This window comes from Chiloscyllium plagiosum, unplaced genomic scaffold (assembly GCF_037043375.1).
Source record: "Chiloscyllium plagiosum isolate Xiang-an unplaced genomic scaffold, Cpla_swu_hap1 HiC_scaffold_7, whole genome shotgun sequence".
Lineage (NCBI taxonomy): Eukaryota > Metazoa > Chordata > Chondrichthyes > Orectolobiformes > Hemiscylliidae > Chiloscyllium > Chiloscyllium plagiosum.
In genome coordinates, this window is record NW_028270145.1 from 85,145,260 (window position 1) to 85,157,497 (window position 12,238).

The 12,238-nt window shown below is 40.8% G+C and overlaps 1 protein-coding gene across 1 annotated transcript in view; it reads right to left on the reverse strand.

The window, feature by feature from the left end:
- Nucleotides 1-12,238, reverse strand: part of LOC122551725 (low-density lipoprotein receptor-related protein 1-like) — a 1,910,187-nt gene that overhangs the window by 1,439,279 nt on the left and 458,670 nt on the right. The gene's annotated exons all lie outside the window — the stretch shown is intronic.

Here is a 12,238-nt window from a genome sequence, read left to right on the forward strand (position 1 = left end):
AACATTGGTTCATTAAAGTCATCCTTAACTCATCTGGCCTGCATAGGAATGTGGTTGACTCTTAATTGTACAGTGGGCAATAAATGCTGGCCCAACCAGTGATCTTGACACCCAAGAATGATTTTTTAAAAAATTATCATATTTGAATATGGAGTAATTTTGCAAATAATTACCTTTATTGTTATGGACCAGATCAAATCCCCTAAAAACATATCAAAGAGATAGCTTAGACCAGCTATCAATTATAGTACTTATTTTAAAATTAAACGAGCTAAATTTCAAGCATTGTCGCATGACTAAAAATACACATGTTTTCAGAAATTCTAACTGACAAGGGAACAATTCCAAAAAAAAGTTCCTTTTTTCAGAATTCAGCTTCATACGACAAAATGCTTCAAGGCATTATCTCATAGATTACATTTAATCCTTTCAAAAAATGGTCATGCAACTTTTCCATTTCACTGGACAATGAGTCATTGGTTTGCCCGTCAGGTTTGTGGTAGATGTTTTATATGTTATTTCACAAATAGAATTGGGTTTGTCTCCAGAATAGGAACTTCTCCCTTTGTACTAACACAAAATAATATCTCTCATTCATCACTTTCATATTTCATTTAGTTTCATTCGCCTTAGCTCTTATATCACTTACAAACTCTACTTTGGCCGAGTTAGGACTTTGATGAGCTATGGGATAAAGGAACCAAACTGAGAACCTTGGGTAATGAAGTTAAGGAGATAAGTAGGGTGTATAAATTTTCTTCCATCAATGCTGAGATAAAGAACGCCATTATAAAGGAATCTTGTACTTCAGAAACAAAATAGTTGTTGTGGTTATGAGTGCTAATTATTTCTTAATGTTGGTGTGGAAGAGGATTGGTAATAAGATTGGGGCAGCATGGTGGCTCAGTGGTTAGCACTGCTGCCTCACAGCACTAGGGTCCCAGGATCGATTCCAGCCTCAGGTGACTATCTGTGTAGAGTTTGCACGGGTTTCCTCTGGGTGCTCCAGTTTCCTCCCACAGTCCAAAGATGGGCAGGTCAGGTGAATTGACCATTCTAAATTGCCCATAGTGTTAGGCGCATTAGTCAGAGGGGAATGGTTCTGGGTGGGTTGCTCTTCGGTAGGTCGGTGTGGACTTGTTGGGCCGAAGAGCCTGTTTCCACACTGTAGGGAATCTAATCTAAAAAAAGAAGTGTTGCAAAAAAATGGTTATTTATACTATTTCTTTAATGTTCCCTCTGGATATTGTTATTATTAGGGAAAAGTCTTGCAAGAAACTTCAAGTATTTTTTAACCTTGATGAAAAACTATCATTTTGGATCTGGTTAGTCTGGTCTGATGACATCTGCTGATGAAGAGAAGCAATCTGTTTTGTGGACAGCGCACAATAATTTTAAGAGAGTTTCCGAATATGGGGTAATCTAGGAGATAAATTACAGTTAGTCAATCATGTGAAAAAATGCGATTTAGCTGGTCACTCTGCATACTTTATACTTTTGTGAAATAAATTTAAACTATTGCTGCATATACCATCAGGATTGGCCAAGGTCAAAGCAAAGCAAAAAAGTACGACTGTGGGGCAAGGGCTGAGAAAGAAAGAAATCAAAGTTTCTTAATTTTAAAAAGTTAAGTTCATAACTTCGAATAAACAACAAAAACTTTGTATTTTTTTAAAAGCAGTATTCATACTTCCCTTGCTTCTCTTCTTCAATAAATGACCAAGCTTGCTTTTTCATATGAATATAATTCAATAGATGTTTCTCAGGACAGATTGAAGTTTTGATTTTATTCTGCTTCTTTCTGAATTTTAATCTTAACAGAGATGCCTTTCATTTGCTCTGCACTGGAATTTGTTTTGTTAATAACTTTGGGGATTTGGAATGTTTTTTTCCCACATACACAAGCATTGTATTTGTATTATTTCCTGCATGATAATCATTGGCTAATCTGAGATGAATAATATTTTGGTGTGCAAACACAGGGAACAGACCACAGCAGGTAACCAAAGGCTGCAGGAGAAACAAGGGATGGCATTGGTTAAAAAAAAAGGAAAAGGGAAAAGGGAAAATGGAACAAATTAATTGCGAAACCAATTCTGCTTAACATATTCTCATTGAAAGTGGAGATAGTTTCAGTTTGGACTGTGCAGATAGACCATGTATGAATGCTGAATCCCATTACTCTCTGATGTCTTTGGGCTTGTTCTCATTTTTTCATGTTAGAAAGCTAATAATAATTTGACCTTGGTTCGCCCCTTCAAGTGATTCCAACAGTGTAAGTGCTAAGTCGGTTGAATAAAATTTGTATTTATTTGCATATATTCATTTATTTCCTGTTCTATCATGGCACTGAATTTACATTTCCTAAGTAATATCCCATTACGATGGAAAGGATGAAAGAAGGGCATTGCTAAAAAAGTAGTGAAACAGATAATATGTGTGATGAGTCCCACCTGAGATCAATCTCATCTTTGCTTAGATCTGGCACAGAAATAGAAGTAGTCCATGAAAGCAGAATGTACAATTAAAATTGAAGTAGTAGCGTCAGCAAAGTAAAATTTTCAAGACAGATTAGAAAAAATCCATCAATTAAACATTAACAAAACATTCTATTCAAAATAACCAAATGACTCTTCCAGAGAAAAAAACAATACAAAAATGACTGAAATTGTAAATTCATAATTTAAAAATGGTAATTTTCTAAAGCTACTTAAATATAATAGGACATAGAATGGTACAGCACAAGAACAGGCCCTTCGGCCCACCATGTCTGCCATTCTAAACTAATCCCAACTGCCTGCACATGGTCGGTATCCGCTACTTTTTAACCTTTTTGTATGTCTGCCTGATTGCCTCTTAATGTTGCGATTGTATATGCTTCTACCACCTTCTCTGGCAACATCTTCCAGGCACCTATCAGCCTTTTAGTAAAAGACCTTGCCTCATATGTTTCCTTTGAACTTGTCCCCTCTTTATGAAACCTGGGCCCCTGGTATTTGACATTTCTAGCCTGGGAAATATCCTCTGACTATCCGTGCAAATCAAATATACTTCTACCAAATCAATCCTCAATCTCTGACGCTCTAGTGAAAACAATCCAAGTTTGTCGAAACTCTCCACCGAGCTAATACACTCTAATCTAGACAACAGCACAGTAAACATCTTTTTCACCCTCTCCAAAGCTTCTACATTCTTCCAAAAGTGTGGCAATCTGAACTGTACACAATATTCCAAATGTAGCCTAAGTGATGTTTCATACAGCCACAACATGACTTGTCAATTTTATACTCAATTGCCTGACCTGTAAAGGCAAGAATGCCAATCATTTTAATGATTTGTATTGCCACTTTCAGGGATTAGATTAGAATACCTACAGTGTGGAAACAGGCCCTTCAGCCCAACAGGCCCACACTGACACCCCGAAGAGTGATCACCCAAACTCATTTCCCTCTGACTAATGCAACTAACATGATTGGCAATTTAGCATGGCCAATTCACCTGACCTGCACATCTTCGGACTGTGGGAGGAAACCGGAGCACCCGGAGGAAACCCACGCAGACATGGGGAGATTGCACAAACCCCACACAGACAGTGGCCCGAGGCCAGAATTGCACCTGGGTCCCTGGTGCTGTGAGGCAGCACTGCTAACCACTGAGCCACTGTGCCACCCATGTGAGTTGACACTCACATCCCAAGATCCCTCTATATAAAATCTCAGTCTGGTCATCTACCATGTACTTTTCTCATGCATTTGACCTGCCAAAATGCATCATCTCCCACTTCTCCAGGTAAATGATGCATTTAAAAAAAAATAATTGGTTAGAGGTTCATATTGGAATCATCTGAGCAGCTGATGCCAAGTTTTGAAACAATTTGTAGGACAAACTCAATCTGGTTGGTGTATTGTAACACTGCAATTTCACAAGGTTTGTGAAGGTTTGTAGCTCAGGTTGAGGTTTAGGGTGTAGGTTTGCTCGCTGAGCTGCAGGTTTGATATCCAGACGTTTCAACTACATCAGCAACCATCCCAACACACACAAACAAAACTGTATCAGCAAACTATTCCAACGAGCCACCACACACTGCAGCACAGACGAACTTCGAAAAACAAAGGAGAACCACCTATACGACGTATTCAAGAAGAACGGATACTCAAAAAACACAGTGCGCAGATTCCTCAAGAACAAACCACGACAAGCAGACAAAACACAGCCAGAAACCCTAACCACCTTACCATATATCAAAGAAGTTTCAGAAATGACAGCCAGACTACTGAGGACCCTCGGAATCCTAGTAGCACACAAACCCACCAACAATCTCAAACAAAAACTAACAAACTTAAAAGACCCAGTACAACCCATGGACAAAACCAACGTCATCTATAAAATTCCATGCAAGGACTGCCACAAACACTACGTAGGACAAACAGGAAGAAAGTTAGCCACCAGGATACATGAACACCAGCTAGCTACAAAAAGACACGACCCCCTCTCCCTCATAGCCCTACACACGGATGAAAAAAGCACCATTTCGACTGGGACAACACATCTATGCTGGGACAGGCTAAGCAAAGACATGCCAGAGAATTCCTAGAGGCCTGGCACTCCAACCACGACACCATAAACAAGCACATAGATTTAGATGCCATCTATCAACCCCTCAGAAAACGAACAGGAAATGACATCACCACAAACCTCAGGAACCCCATCCAGGAGAAAGATATAAATAGAGAGCAGGAGACAACAGCTTCGCTTCACTTGGAAGTCGCCACTGATAATGTTACCTAGCCAGGTAATGAAATGTCTGGATATCAAACCTGCAGCTCAGTGAGCAAACCTACACCCTAAACTGCAATTTCATTGTTTAAATAAAGCATTTACATTTTTCCTTGCATTAGCAGCTCTTCTTCCAATGTTATTTTTCTTAATTTTGAAAAACAGTTATTGCAGGTTTTGCTTCATACAAGTGTCAGCAAAATTAGGAAAGCACAATAAAAAATGCACTGGAAGATGAGAGTTTAAAATAGTGTCATTGGATTTACACCCTAGTTTCTGTTTTATTAAAAATATTGCTTGCATACAACTCTGGGCATGCATCTACCATTTTCTATGAAAGTACAACCAAAGTTTTTGTGCTTTTGCTTATCTCTGTTGTTACACCGAGATCAAAGATCCCAGGATCGACATGTACTCCATTTGTGTGCAATTAAAAGGAATCAAGTATCTTTCAAGCTTTTAACTCTGAGGTACAAATGTCAAATTTAATGAGAGGAACTCAGACAAATCTTCTTTTCAAGCATCCTAAATTCATGGCTGGCTTTGAGAATGCAGTTTTAGTTTATTCTCATGTTACGTTATACTGGATAACATTGGCTCACAGTCCCCCAATAGCTTAATTCCTCCAAGGGCTTGCCACTGTGTGTCTCCATAATTACCTCCAGCCCTGACAATCATCCAAAACATTTGCTCTCCTCTAATTACCTTTCTACCATTTGCAAACATGGTTCAACCTGATGCATTCCTGAGTCATAGAAATCACTTCTAAAACCATTGTGATTATTGACAGCTTTTTCAAATGAGAGAAAAATATTTTAAAGCACGCTTCTCTGACAAAGTTATTGAAACTTTGACCCAATATCTTTTTTATGTTACCTAGTGTCAAATATTGTTTTATATTTTCTCCCAGTGAGGATTTTTCACTGGGTTAAATTATGTTAAATTTATGAAAGCTACTGATGTTTCACATTCCTAAGCTTCAAGATCTGACATAGTTCCAGTTTAAACAATGCCACATGGGACCGTCAGCCTCATCATAATATATGCTGTTTATACTTGAAGAAGAAGTGCCTCAATTGGCGAACAATTTCTCCATTTTCCTCTTTCTTACACTAACCACTCTGTTTCCAGATGTACTCTAACGATCACATTGGATGGCAATGGTATGATTAACTTTACAGATTTTTTTTGTTTATTTGCTCACTCTCATGCACTTCTCCAGTTAAAAACTGCCTCTTCCAGTTTTTAAAGTACTCCACTCTTAGGATTTGTCAAGCATTCATGGACTTCAACATTCAGTGTCCTCAAAACGGCAAGGTGGCTCAGTGGTTAGCACTGCTGCCTCACAGCACCAGGGTCCCAGGTTTGATTCCAGTCTTGGGCGACTGCCTGTGTGGAGTTTGCACATTCTCCCGGTGTCTGTGTGGGTTTCCTCCCACATTCCAAAGATGTGCAGGTCAGGTGAATTGGCCATGCTAAATTGCCCAAAGTGTTAGATGCATTAGTCAGAGGGAAATGGGTCTGGGTGGGTTACTCTTCGGAGAGTTGGTGTGGACTGGTTGGGCTGAAGGGCCTGTTTCCACACTGTAGGGAATCTAATCTAACCTAAAGAAATCCTCTGAGACATCTCTTGACCACAAGCATTCATGATGAGGCTTGGCTATGAGTCCAAAGTCATGAAAACATGAACTCAGGAGGTTATGTTTTAATAATATAATGGACATCTTTAAGATGTCATAATAAATTGTTCCGTGATCTCTTTTGTCAATTTTGTTTTCAGGATATAATTGAGAGGTGTGAGTTGATTGAAGCCTGCACTATTGATATTTGATTAATCTGGCTGATCGAGACATTCTAGAAACAATAGTTTTTTTTCCCCAAAAAGATTATTTGTGAATGAGTGTATTTTTTGTCTCTCTCAGCAGTTCTACGCTTTTCATTATTGTAATAAATCTCTTTAATTATATTAAAATAAGTTGTGCATTTCGGCTGAATGGATATGAAGCGGGCATGACTTGGCAGGAGCAGCATGAGGGTCCATTAGAAGTGACAGGCAAATGAGTTGGAAATGAGGATATAAGTGGACATTGAGATGGTTAGGAGGCACAAGATTAGATTAGCTGCCACTGGGGAGACATGAAGGGATGTGTACGGACTAAGCGTCTTGAAATCTCCTCTCACATTGGAAGAAAATTTCCAGAGATCTGAGCTGGGTTATCCCTGTCATTCAAACAGATCATGATTCCAACCAGGTCATTTTGGCACCCATCCATCTTCATTGTCATTTATTTCCCAGGTCAGTATGTTGGACTCCTTTTTACATCCCACATCACCCACACCTCCTGGAGGAAAACATTACCTGCACCGGTACACATTTCACTGAGCTCAAACTATCCACCTCCATAGCCAATATTTGGCCCATTTGTTTTGATACAGCATCAGCAATTTGAAACCTGCAGCCCGTTGCCAAACTGGTGCTATTTATAGTGGCTTTTACAGGTGTCAAAAGGCCTTGTGACATAGATGTGGTTGCATTTTTACTATACAATAATGAACTGTAGATTAAATTTGACTTTCCTTCATGATAGCTATTCTTCCCCTAAAGGACAACTTTTTCACACAGAGTGGTGCATGTAAGGAATGAGCTGATATTGGGCTGAATGCAGAGAACTATCTGGAAAATTCAAATATTGCCTCCAATTCTGACAGATATTCCCATTTTTCCTGATTTGGAAGGGCTGAGTTTGCAATCTGTTGGAGTTTTTGGGGAGATGTAACTCATAGGGTGGACAGGGAGTAATCAGTTAAAGAGGCAAAGAGTTATAGAGATGTTCAACTCGTCCATGCTGACCGATATCCCAACCCAATCTAGTCCCACCTGCCAGCACCCAGCCCATATCCCTCCAAAGTTTTCCTATTCATATACCCATACAGATGCCTTTTAAATATTGCAAATGTACTAGCCACTATCACTTCCTCTGGCAGCTCATTCCATACACGTACCACTCTCTGTGTAAAAAAGTTGTCTTTTAGGTCTCTTTTATATCTTTCCTCTGTCACCCTAAATGTATGCCCTCTAGTTCTGGAGTCCCCCACCCCAGGGAAAAGACTTTGTCTATTTACCCTATCCATGTCCCTCATGATTTTATAAATCTCTATAAGGTCACCCCTCAGTCTTCGATGCTCCAGGGAAAACAGCCCTCACCTTTCAACCTCTCCCTGTAGCTCAAATCCTCCAACCCAGGCAACATCCTTGTAAATCTTTTCTGAACCCTTTCAAGTCTCACAACATCCTTCCGATGGTCTAACCAATGTCCTGCACAGTCACAACATGACCTCCCAACCCCTGTACTCAATACTCTGACCAATAAAGGAAAGCATACGAAATGCCTTCTTCACTATTCTATCTACCTGTGAATCTACTTTCAAGGAACTATGAACCTGCACACCAAGGTCTCTTTGTTCAGCAATACTCCTTAGGACCTTACCATTAAGTGTATAAATCCTGCTAAGATTTGCTTTCCCAAAATGCAGCACCTCGCATTTATCTGAATTAAACTCCATCTGCCACTTCTCAGCCCATTGGCCCATCTGATCAAGATCCTGTTGTAATCTGAGGTAACCTTCCTTGCTGTCCACTGCACCTCCAATTTTGGTATCTGCAAACTTACTAATTATATCTCCTGTGTTCACATCCAAATCATTTAAAAAATGATGAAAAGTAGTGGACCCAGCACCGATCCTTGTGGCACTCCACTGGTAACTAGCTTCCAGTCTGAAAAACAACCCTTCACCGCCACCCTCTGTCTTCTACCTTTGAGCCAGTTCTGTATCCAAATGACTAGTTCTCCCTGTTTTCCATGAGATCTAACTTTGCTAACCAGTCTCCCATGGGGAATCTTATCGAGTGCCTTTCTGAAGTCTTTGGACTTCACAAATCTTTTGACAAGTGCCCACGTAAGAGATTACTGTGCAAAGTCATAGCACATGGGATTGGAGGACATGTATTGAAATGGTTTGAGAATTGGTTGCCAGTCAGGAAACAGAAGCGGAATAAATGGATCTTTTTCTAAGTTTCAGTGATTAGTGGGATACAGCTTGTCCAGTGCTTGGACCCCAGCCATTACTGATATATATTAATGATTTATATGAAGAAACTACATCTTACATCTTCAAGTTTGCAGATGATGCAAACTTGGATGGGGGGGTGAACTGTGAGGAGGACGTAAAGATGCTTTAATATGATTTTGACAGGCTAAGTTGGCAAATACATGGCAGATGCAGTATAATATGGATAAATGTAAGGTTATCCATGTTGGTAGCAAAAACAGGCAGACAGATTTCAATCTGAATGGTGATAAATTGGGTAAGGGGAGGCTCAACAAGACCAGGGCGTTCTCATTCATTGGAAATAACCATGCAGGTACAGCAGGCCATGAAAGTGGCACACGGTATGTTGGCATTCATAGTGAGAGGATTTGAATACAATGTCTTCCTGCAACTGTACGGGGTATAGATGAGACCACACAGGAGTATGATGTGCAGTTTTGAGAAAGGATGTTAGGTGGCGCAAGATGACAATTGAGGGAGTGCGAATTAGGTTAACCTGACTGATTTCTGGGATGGTAGTTCATTTAGTGCTACATTCATTGGAGTTTAGAAGAATAATTAGCGATCTCACAGAAACTGATAAGATTCAAACCAGATAAAACAGGAAGACATAGCATGATGTTTGCCACAGACATGAAGGGCTGAATAGCCTATTCCTGTACTGTCCTGTTCTAAGTTGTATATGCATAGAAGTTGTTATTGGTGACTAAGAGTTGATAATGACTATAGCACTGGTGTGTAAGGAGGCTGAATATGGATAGGTGCCTAGATGTGGATGCAAAGTGGGTGACGGATGAGGACAAGCGAGCTTAACAGTCTTTTATAAAATTTGAACAAAGTTCAGAAACTGAGGTTGTCCTTCTACACAACACACCTTAGCACCCACCTCCTTCCATGTCTGTCACCTAACTGCCTCAAGAGTGGGAGATTTCCCAACTCAAGCTTCCCACATCCACATCAAAAATCTGGCCATTGGTGTAAGTGCACTTTGCGAAAAACAGTCTGATTTTTTTTCTCAATGTGATAAACTCCGTGGTTTTTAATTTTGGTAGGTGTTATAATAGCTGAGACTTGTATCAATATTTTTCCTCAACATCTTCATTGGTATTATGTGTCACTTATCCGTAAATGGTTAAAATAATATGTTTCACAGTTGTTAGAATATGTTGACCACTTGAAAGGACATTATTTGAAAGATCATTTGTGAAGAGAATTTTTGAGCATGAAGTATTGTTGTGGTTCTGTTCGCTGAGCTGGGAATTTGTGTTGCAGACGTTTCCTTCCCTGTCTAGGTGACATCCTTGGTGTTTGGGAGCCTCCTGTGAAGCGCTTCTGTGATGTTTCCTCTGGCATTTATAGTGGTTTGTCTCTGCCGCTTCCGGTTGACAGTTCCAGCTGTCCGCTGCAGTGGCCGGTATATTGGGTCCAGGTCGATGTGTTTGTTGATAGAATCTGTGGATGAGTGCCATGCCTCTAAGAATTCCCTGGCTGTTCTCTGTTTGGCTTATCCTATAATTGTAGTGTTGTCCCAGTCGAACTCATGTTGCTTGTCATCTGTGTGTGTAGCTACTAAGGATAGCTGGTCGTGTCATTTTGTGGCTAGTTGGTGTTCATGGATACGGATCGTTAGCTGTCTTCCTGTTTGTCCTATGTAGTGTTTTGTGCAGTCCTTGCATGGGATTTTGTACACTACGTTGGTTTTGCTCATGCTGGGTATTGGGTCCTTTGTCCTGGTGAGTTGTTATGACATAACTGCACACAAACCAACAGCCAGTCTCAGACAAGAACTCAAGGAACAAAGGCAGAATCCAAGAATGTGCTTAAGGCGGAGTTAGATTGAATATTAATTAACAAGAGGTTGAAAGGCTATTGGTTGCAAGTGGGAACGTCACATAATGAGATCAGCCAGGGTCTCACTGAACTTTGGAACAGGTTCAAAGGACTGGGTAGTCTACTTCTCCTACAAAACGTGAATGCTCTCATAATTCTCCCCACTGCTATGCAGCTTACAAAACCCACTCCTTTTCCACTCACACCTAGAGTCTTGGAGTCATAGAGATATACAGCATGGAAACAGACCCTTCGGTCCAACTCATCCATGCCGACCAGATATCCCAACCCAATCTAGTCCCACCTGCCAGCAGCTGGCCCATATCCCTCTCAACCCTTCCTATTCATATACCCATCCAAATGCCTCTTAAATGTTGCAATTGTACCAGCCTCCACTACATTCTCTAGAAGCTCATTCCATACACGTACCACTCTCTGCGTGAAAAAGTTGTCCCTTAGGTCTCTTTTATATCTTTCCCCTCTCACCCTAAACATATGCCCTCTAGTTCTGGACTCCCCAACCCCAGGGAAAAGACTTTGCCTATTTATCCTATCCATGCCCCTCATAATTTTGTAAACCTCTATCAGGTCACCCCTCAGTCCGCGACGCTCCAGGGAAAACAGCCCCAGCCTGTTCAGCCTCTCCCTGTAGCTCAGATCCTCCAATCCTGGCAACATCCTTGTAAAGCTTTTCTGAACCCTTTCAAGTTTCACAACATCTTTCCGATAGGAAGGAGACCAGAATTGCACGCAATGTTCCAACAGTGGCCTAACCAATGTCCTGTACAGCTGCAACATGACCTCCCAACTCCTGTACTCAATACTCTGACCAATAAAGGAAAGCATACCAAACGCCTTCTTCACTATCCTATCTACCTGCGATTCTACTTTCAAGGAGCTATGAACCTGCACTCCAAGGTCTCTTTGTTCAGCAACACTCCCTAGGACCTTACCATTAAGTGTATAAGTCCTGCTAAGATTTGCTTTTCCAAAATGCAGCACCTTGCATTTACCTGAATTAAACTCCATCTGCCACTTCTCAGCCCATTGGCCCATCTGGTCCAGATCCTGTTGTATTCTGAGGTCACCCTCTTCGCTGTCCACTACAGCTCCAATTTTGGTGTCATCTGCAAACTTACTAACTGTACCTCTTATGCTCGCATCCAAATTATTTATGTAAATGACAAAAAGTAGAGGACCCAGCACTCCACTGGTCACAGGCCTCCAGTCTGAAATACAACCCTCCACCACCAACCTCTGTCTTCTACCTTTGAGCCAGTTCTGCATCCAAATTGCTAGTTCTCCCTTTATTCTATGAAATCTAACCTTGGTAATCAGTCTCCCATGTCGAACGCACTTCCTCCTCAGTAATTTGGACATTTTGCAAGATGTCACCATCTAGTTCCCTACAGTCTATATCTTCCATATCCTTTTCCACAGTAAATACTGATGCAAAATATTCATTTCGTATCCCCCCCCCCCCCCCCCCCATTTTCTGTGGCTCCACACAAAGGCTGCCTTG